The following is a 9,147-nucleotide window of genomic DNA, read 5'->3' as shown; positions in this document are numbered from 1 at the left end:
TGTGTGTGTGTGTGTGTGTGTGTGTGTCCTCTGTGGTTTGGAACAATCACAGTCTGATAAATGTCTGTCTCTTAGAACCCTGAACATTCTTCTCTAGGAGAGAAAATCTTCATAGCAATTTCACCCCACCATTTATCTGTCTTGCCAAACTTTTCCAAACTGACCTTGTAACATGTTGGTCCTGGCAATTCATCTCTGATCAAGCAGCAGTATACCCTTCATCCCAGGTAGCAGCATCACTGTAGTAACCAACATGATGAGAAGCAGCCAGCAACTCAGAGCAGTAGTCACTGCCTCCGTGGTCCTATCACCACCGATTATGGTATGGCCTTGGCCAAACCTCAAATAGTGAGATTTAGTACACAGTATCATTGTAGAGAAATATGGACATGTTATGGGAAACTAAACTTGAGTAGACAAGGTTGATTCTGTGTGATTAGAATATGGTTCTTCACATTGTTGAGAACTTCTGGTGATACAGACTTAGCTGATAAAATATTCAATATTGTGCTGATATGCATTTCACATTACGAATTGAGTATCCAAAATGTTATGAACAAGGTAGTAAAGAATCATCAAAATAATAGTAGTTTCCAAGCAAAACATACAATGGATTGCCATCTGAATTTATTGAAGAAAGTATTTTAAGTGTATCAGTGACTTTTTCTGAGATAACCTCTTATAGATCTAGGCTTCAGATACTTTATACTTTTTATTGTTGGATGATACATGCAGATTGTTATTTCTTAATAAACATCTCTGCATGTGAGTAAGTCACTAAGATATCTAGATACTTTAAAACTAGAAAAACTATGGAGGTAAAATACAAATACTTCATGAGGATCACAGAGAATACCTTATGGTTCATATGATTTATCAGCAGTAACACACCAATAGCATTATCTTCTTCAGAGAAAAAGAAAACAATGGCTGGATACCATGTACTGGGACCCAACTCCAATCTCAAGAGTAAACTATCTCTTACAGAGGTCATCATTAAGAGAGTACACTTTCTTATTGCTCTTTCAGAAGATATGGGTTCGGTTTTCAGCATCTGCATAGTAGCTCATAACTATCCATAACTCCAGTTCCAGGGAAAAGAATGCCTTCTTCTGATCTCTACATGCACCAGTAATGCCTATGGTAAATATAGACACAAGAGAGCAAAAGACTCTTATATACAGCATATAGATATAAAAAATTATAGCACAGCTTATTTTTTAATAGAAACTTAGCAGTGATAATTTCCCCTGGCTTTTATTTAGCATATACCACAAAAGAAATATTTATTTGTTGCTTATTTTATAAAGCATTTGTATAAGCAAATGCATTTGTCTTTAAAAATTTTGTTTCATATCTACTAATATGTAACAAAATGTAACTTAAGTTTAAATCTGTTTGTGTTTTTGTTGATTATAGATAATATTAATGGTCAATTAAAATGTTTTCCTTGTTATACAAAAGATAAAATAAGTATACCTTGTATTTTATACTCAGAACATCAGCAAACACTGAAGATTTCTAGTTTTACTAAGAAATGGACACAGAAAGCTTTACTTCCAGATATGTAAAGAATCATACCCAATTGATTTCAGTGTATTCTTCATAATTCATTCACCAAAGGGAATTTGACCAATAAATTAGAAATCCACAGTTCAGAGTCACCATTTTGAAAACCTTGAAGATTTAACAGTAGAATCTGAGATTCTTCCCCTCCCAGTCCTCAGCAGCATATCCAGTTTTACAGATGACACGAAGAGGGACTGGGCAGATGGTCTACATTTCATGCTGCCATAACCATATTATAGGCTGACCAACTTGAAGACAATAAAGATATATTTATGGTATGCTAATAGCTGAGAAGTCAACGTTCCCACAGATGTTTCTGTCCCATGGGTTAAATGTCATTTGGCTAGCACTCTTCATGCTGTAGAGTTGGTGTGGGACTTCTATCCTGGTCATATTGGTAAGGGCATTTTTGTGTGTAAATATATTCAGGTTATAATGCACATAAACAGACACTATTCTCAGATTTCATAGATGTTTAATACAATCAAAACTCAAACATTTACATAAAAACCTAACAAGAACTTGAGATGAACTGATATAACTCATCATGTTTCATTTGACCTCCAGCAATATCATACATTTCCAAACATGTATCATGGATACCCTCTCATTCTTGCACCATATTTCAACTAATCTTAAAATACATGAGATTATGATTTTCTTCCTTGAAATTTCCATCATTCTCAAGAACATTAACTCATTATGCTAGCTTTGTACTCTATAGTTAAAGCTGTGGGTATTTGGGATTCTGTAGATCTAAATATGGAATCATTCAAAATAATGTAATAACTTGATTTAAACTAAGCTGACCTTACTCTAAATTCAAATTTTGTAGTTACTTACATTTGATATCAAATTGTAAAATATTAAGAGAAAAAAAATTGAATAAAGAAAATAAAGTATAGCAAGTTAATAGAGAATTACTAAATAGTAAAAAATAAATGATTACAAGGAGTAATGGAATTACTAAGGAGACAAAGTTTGAGCATCTTTAGAAGCAACACTACCTCATTGGTAAGATCAGAGAATTAGAAAATTAAGTATCTTACATGTTTTCCTAAAACCAAAATTCAGAATGAAGGAAGGATGTATGTCATTGATAATTCTTTGACAAAGAAATTATCAAGATACCACTGATGTTTTGATAGAAAACAGAATTTATTTTGAAGAGGTAACTGTGTAAACTGGTAAAACTGATCCAATTTGAACTGTATGATTTATCCAGGGGAAAAAAATATCCCATACCACACAGGGGCATGTGGGTTTGTTAAGAGAGATGAAGAAGTAAACAAAACAAAACAAACAAACAAAAAAAAAACAGAAGAAAAATGTAAAATCCTTTATTGTAATTTCTTGAGAAATGTGCATATGATAAGACAAAAAAACTCAGATTAACTATTCTGAATGTTTCCAGTGGACTTTGGGTTATAAAAAGAGGTCATCTCTTCTTGCCTATTACTCTTACTGCTGTTATTTAATGTACAGAAACAAATGATCTGATATAATAGTTATAAAGGATGTGTTTGATGGTGTAGATTTTGTATTCTTATTTCTTTTCTTTTAAGATTTATTTATTTACTATTATACTGTGTTATCTCTGTATAGTAGAAGATAGCAACATATTGCATTATGAATTGTAGTGAGCCACTACATGGCAGCTGGGAATTGAACTCAGAACCTCTGCAAGAGCTTTTAGTGCTTTTAAACTCTGAGCCATCTTCCAGCTCCAAGCTTCTTGTTTTCTATACAAAGACAGAATGATACAAAAGGAGTTTAATACCTCTTAGGAACTACCTGAACTCTTAAAGGCAGTTTCATCAGCGTTAGTGAGGGTTCAACCCACTGAGTTGTTAAAGTAGTACTTTCAAACTTGTTAGTGCTACTGTTGCCCAACTAGTTTAGTCTTTCTGAGATGCTCTGGGACCTCATGATGGAGTTCCCTAATATAGTGTTGGGAGTCAGAACAAACCAAGGCTTTCTCAGAGGTTCAGATGAAAGAACAAAGGGAATGATAGGACTTTAGCTTTGCCTAGTGAGAGATTTGGCAAGTTTTTTTTTTTTTTTTTTTTTTTTTTTTTTTTTCTGTAGATGGGTGTAGCGCCTTGAAGAAGTTAAGGTTTTTGTTCCTATGAACCCAGCTATCATTCCTGATAGGCTGTCCTTATAAGAATTAAGTCAGCTGTGTCTGATGTAGTCTGTGTTCTCTTTCTGACATTGCTTGGTTTAGTTCTTTGCTGAACATGGCCCATTTCCCCCTCAAAACATAATATAAGCCGCAATTCTCAGTGAACTTGCTTAGCCATTAGCTTGCACAAGACTTCCCAGTCAAAGCTTTGCTCTTTTCTCTGTTGTTTCTAGACATCTGGTCATCAGAACCCTTATTCCTGTGAGTTCAGGTCAGATACAGTGATAGAATTGACAATTAAGGATTGATTAAAGTATGCTAAGAGCCTATCTGTTAGGATTCTTGAAAGACTTGTTTGTGTAGAGGCACTGTAAAGGCAAACTAATTGAAGCAAACCATAGATTTGGTTGCTGTGGTATAAGACAAATTGCTACACAATCGTATTAATTAAAAAAAAAAAAACAGAGCCAGATATTGGGGTTAAAACTGAGACATCAGTGGAATAGGATACGCTACAGCCAACCTTACCTTAACAAGCCTCCAGAGAGACCTATTTTCTGTATACCCAAGCCAATATGTTTTTCTGTCTCTGCCCTTTTACGTCCTCTCTCCACACAGCTACATCACTTCCTCTTTCTACCTATCTCTATCATTAGGAAATGATACTCTGTCTGTACAGACTTCCAGACATCTAGAGTTTACTAGTGCTGGAATTAAAGACATGTACCACTATGCCTGGCTCTGTTCCCAGTGTGGCCTTGAACTCACAGAGATCCAGATGAATCTCTGCCTCCTGAATGCTAGGATTAAGGGTGTATGCTACCACTGCCTCAACTCTGTATTTACTATAGTGGCTGGCTTTTTTCTCTGATCCTCAGATAATTTTTATTGGGGTGCACAATATATTAGGGGATACAATATATTACCACACTGGGGAATACTCCTTTTGTACACTGTGAATATAAGTTTTTAATGAGTGTTTTAATAAACTAAGTGACTGGCCAATAGCTGAACAGGAGAAAGTTAGGTGGGAAAGCCAAACAGAATGATGGGATGAAGAAGACCAGAGTCAGAGGAGTCAGCAGTCAGATGGAGAAAGAGCCAGACATACAAAATGGAATAGAGGTAAAAGCCATGAGGCTCAGGGCAACACATAGAGTAGTAGACATGGCTTAAGTTGTAAGAGCTAGTTAGTAACAAGCCTGAGCTATTGGCTGATCATTAGTGATTTATATTAAGTCTTTGAGTGAATTATCTGGGAAACAGCCACTGGTTTTTGGGAGCAGGTGGTCAGGATAGGAAAACTTACCTATAGTTGATATTGTGGGACATCTGTGGTGATATTTTGTTCCCCAAAATATTGTTCACCCTAATAAACTTATCTGGGGTCAGAGAACAGAACAGTCACTAGATACACAGGGCAGAAAATGATGGCACACACACCTTTAATTCTAGCATTCCAAAGGTAGAGATCCAACCAGATCTCTGTGAGTTCAAAGCCACACTGGAAATAACCAGGTAGTGATGGTAGAAGATAGAAAGGTATATAAGGCATGAGGACCAGAAACTAGCAGCATTTAGCTGGTTAAGCTTTTAGGCTTATGAGTTGCACAGTTCAGCTGAGATTCATTCTGAATGAGGACTCAGAGGGTTCCATTCTGAGCAAACAGGATCAGGTGAGGAATTGGCAAGGTGATGTAGCTGTGGCTTATTCTGCTTCTCTGATCTTCCAGCATTCACCCCAATGCCTGGATCCATGTTTGTTTTTTTTTTTATAAGACCTTCTAACAATTCATGCTGCAAACATCCCACACAATGTGGTTGCTAAGCACTGTAGGAGCAGACAGAGTCGGCCAGAACAAGTGTTCCACTCCTCATACAATGTCTACTCAGCACCCTTGACTGCCCTTGCTTGATAGAGTCTCACAAAAAAAGGAGGAAAGTATACAAGTCACATCTCCATTATCACATGTTAAGGGATTTAAATTTACAAAGGAATTATTCCCAAAATTCAAGCTGATTTACTCAGGCATTATTATCCCAAACTGTAAGTTGTCAAAAGAAATGCTTCCTCTGTGACACACATGTGGCTATGTGTATGTACAGTGGATTCTTCATGCATGATCTCACACTGAACTATGTACATTCCTGTCTATCCCCTTTTTTTTCTGAAATAATGACTATTTCAGTTGAAACTAAGATACTTGAAAATATTTAACACCCAGTTTCATTGTTCATGTCCCAAGTAAGTTGTAACTAATCCAAATTCTCTCTGGTTCTTTTCGATATATATGAATTTATTCAAAGAGCAAAGGGTGTACGGTAGTAATGCAACTCACCTTGTTTAGTGGAATGTGAGCAGACATGTCATGCATCAGTTTCATTGGAGTTTGTCAAGACTCAAAATTAATTTAGCACATGTCTTTCTTCTGCCAAGCTAAACTTGGAAGCAAATGTTACATGGAGCTAAGATCAGTAGTAATCTGAGAATAACCATAATAAACTGAACACACTGCCAACAAAGAAGACTCAGTGCATGTTAAATAAACTTTTGAGCTACAAAGTCATGAAATTCTTAGATTGTTTGGTCACTACAACATATTCTAGGAAATGTAGTGACAACTTACTCAATTTATTGACACTATTGCATTATCAGGATGTAGTCCAGGACTGTTTCAGCTCCAAGCAACATAGCATTTCTTCAAGTCAATGTTCATTAACTCTCAGTAACTTTCTAACATTTTCTCTTTTACTTTTTAAGTAAATTTTCTGTGCACCCATATCTTTTCTGGTTCTAATAGCACTAGATTTCATGTCATTCTTTTTCACCTTAAATTTAGAATTTTTTCTTCATTTCTCAGTATGCAGTTAAAATTTTCTCTATATTGGAGCTATTTTATATATTTGTTACTTTTTTCCTCTCAGTACTTTTAAATCGACATGTAGTAGAATATGGATTGTGTCTCTGGGATATAATTGCTGTGTGTAATAATATACCTTCACTCAGAATTCTGAAAAAATGTTTATTCTCAATGCCTTATATCCTCAATTATTATTCTTTGAATTTGAACATATTTTTAAGAGATTGCTGTTGTGAGTGATGATTGTGCTGCTTTGTATGTGTGTGTTCGGCCTTGTGATACCTCATAGAATATTCTTGCTTCTTCACATGGCAGTTTGATGAACACAAATGTTATGCAAAATTCCAGTATTTCTAAATGTTTATTCTTTCCAAAATTGTTAACTTATATAAGAATATGTTGTGCCTGCATTTGTTGTTTATCATTAGAGAAATCACTTTCTAATGCTTATATTTAAATCATATTTGTGGTACTCCTTCTCCGGTATGAACAAAACCTAGCAATGTCCACTGTCCATTGCACTGAGTATCTCTATGACACCATATACAAATAATGACACAAAGAACCACTGCTTTCAATGTCATGTCTCTGACGACTCTGTATTATAGATGGTAATGATGAATAATAAGCGTGTATCTCTAAAATAAATGTAGAGAAAATAATGCTGAATGTCTTCAGACGTAGTTAAAAAATTAAGCAAGGAATTTGATTGGAAACAGGTAATAGCTTCCTCCTATTTTGAAGAATATATGAATGTTGTTTTGTTGCCTTCATTTAATTCTATAGTAGACAGAAATATCCAGGAAAGCCTCCAAGTGACTGAGCTGTAGAAAGGATAATTGCCTATACAAAGACAGTGAAACCAAGCTACTGAGTGTCCTGTCAGCTTGCATGACAGACGGTTGTTAAAATGCATAGGTTCAGTTCATCACACATGACTGCACATGCTAGCCATTTTTTCTTCAGAACAATTGCTAAGGTTTCTAAGAGCATCACATTTCATTTCTTCTGTCTGTTTAGTATTGATTTTAGTTACAACCATTTTCCTAGATAAAGGAAAATAGTAGTCACACATACACAGGAAATTTGCTACAGTATCACTACTATTAGTGCTTCTGAATAATAATAGTGATTTTTTTCATGATTTAACATACTAACAATATTACTGAACAGTTGCTTTAAGTGTTTCTTTGTAAGATTGTGATGAAATACAAGAAATGTGATACATGCTATTGAAGACTGTTTATTATCTTCATGTGTGGCTCTTTGGGGTCCAACTCAGTTATATGGACAACTTCCTAAGACTGCACATTATAAATAAAGCCTAGACACCCTTGCAATCTAGGTCAGTACTGACTTGTCATAATCTGTCACTAAACAAATCAAATCTACTGAAATTGAGAGTTTTTGATTGGCACATATTTAGTACAGCAGAAAGAGATGAGTAATCAGGCTGCCTTCTCTTTTGTTGCCTTTAATTAAAGTTCACTATTCATGATGACCTTTTGGTAAAACATATTTTAAAAGGAAATTTCCAAGGGCCAGCTTGGGCTTTGGTCTGGTGGGGCAGTGGCGGCGAGAGCCAGTGGCAGAAGATGCCAGTGGCTGTGATGGCGGACAGCGCCTTCAGTTTCAGAAAGCTGCTGGATCAGTGGGAGGAACCAGGAGCTTGAGGCTCCTGGAGGAATTGCCACACCGCCAGTATATGATCAAATTTTAGCTTTTTATTTGCTCCAGGATGACATGAATAATGCAAGATATCTTTGGAAGAGGATACCACCTGCTATAAAGTCTACAAATTCTGAACTTGGGGGAATTTGGTCAGTTGGACAGCAAATCTGGCAGAGATTTCTCTGGGATCTATACCACCATCAACGCCCACCAGTGGACAGAGACCTTGCAGCCAATCATGGAAACCCTTAGAGATGCAACCAGGAGATGCTCCTTCGCCCTGGTCTCTCAAGCCTACACCTCCATAGTTGCTGATAACTTCTCAGCCTTTGTCAGGCTTCCTGTGGAAGATGCAGTGAAAGGTGTATTGGAACAGGGATGGCAAGCCAACTCAGCCACAAGAATGGTTCTTCCCAGGAACCAAGCTGGCCTCAGGAGCCCTGGATGTTTCCTTGAACAGGTTTAATCCCTTTTCAGAGCCTGCCCCAGTTCCGCCAATCCCCAATGAGCAGCAGCTCGCCAGGCTGACCGACTATGTGGCGTTCCTGGAGAACTGACAGATCACTCTGAGTTCAAGGTCCACCTTCAGACCCTGTCACTGGCATACAGATGTGGAGTTTTATTCTGAGTTCACTGAACAGGGTGAGCACCTCGATGTCCCTTGGGTGTGATCAAATGCACATAGAAGATGAAGCGGATTGCACAGTCCCTCCTCAGACACTGGGCAGACTGTCCTCAGAGCAGTTCTCAATTGGTCAGAGCCAGCAGTATTATGCAGCGCGCCTCAGTGACTCAGACTCTGAACACAAGCGGTACTTCTTCAAGCAGCAGAGATGGCGCTGTGGCACACACCACACACACTCTTGGATACCACTGGCCTCTAGCTGTAGTGATGGGCTTGGTGTTTGAGGAGGACTGTTC

The 9,147-nt window shown here is 37.0% G+C and overlaps 1 pseudogene; it reads left to right on the top strand.

The window, feature by feature from the left end:
- Positions 1-8,150: 8,150 nt before the first annotated feature.
- On the top strand, positions 8,151-8,783 carry LOC118590831 (annotated as a pseudogene).
- Positions 8,784-9,147: the final 364 nt, after the last annotated feature.

This window comes from Onychomys torridus, chromosome 9 (assembly GCF_903995425.1).
Source record: "Onychomys torridus chromosome 9, mOncTor1.1, whole genome shotgun sequence".
In the NCBI taxonomy this organism is placed as follows: Eukaryota; Metazoa; Chordata; class Mammalia; order Rodentia; family Cricetidae; genus Onychomys; species Onychomys torridus.
Note: the sequence above shows the minus strand (reverse complement) of the source record. Positions and strands in the feature narration are given on the sequence as shown.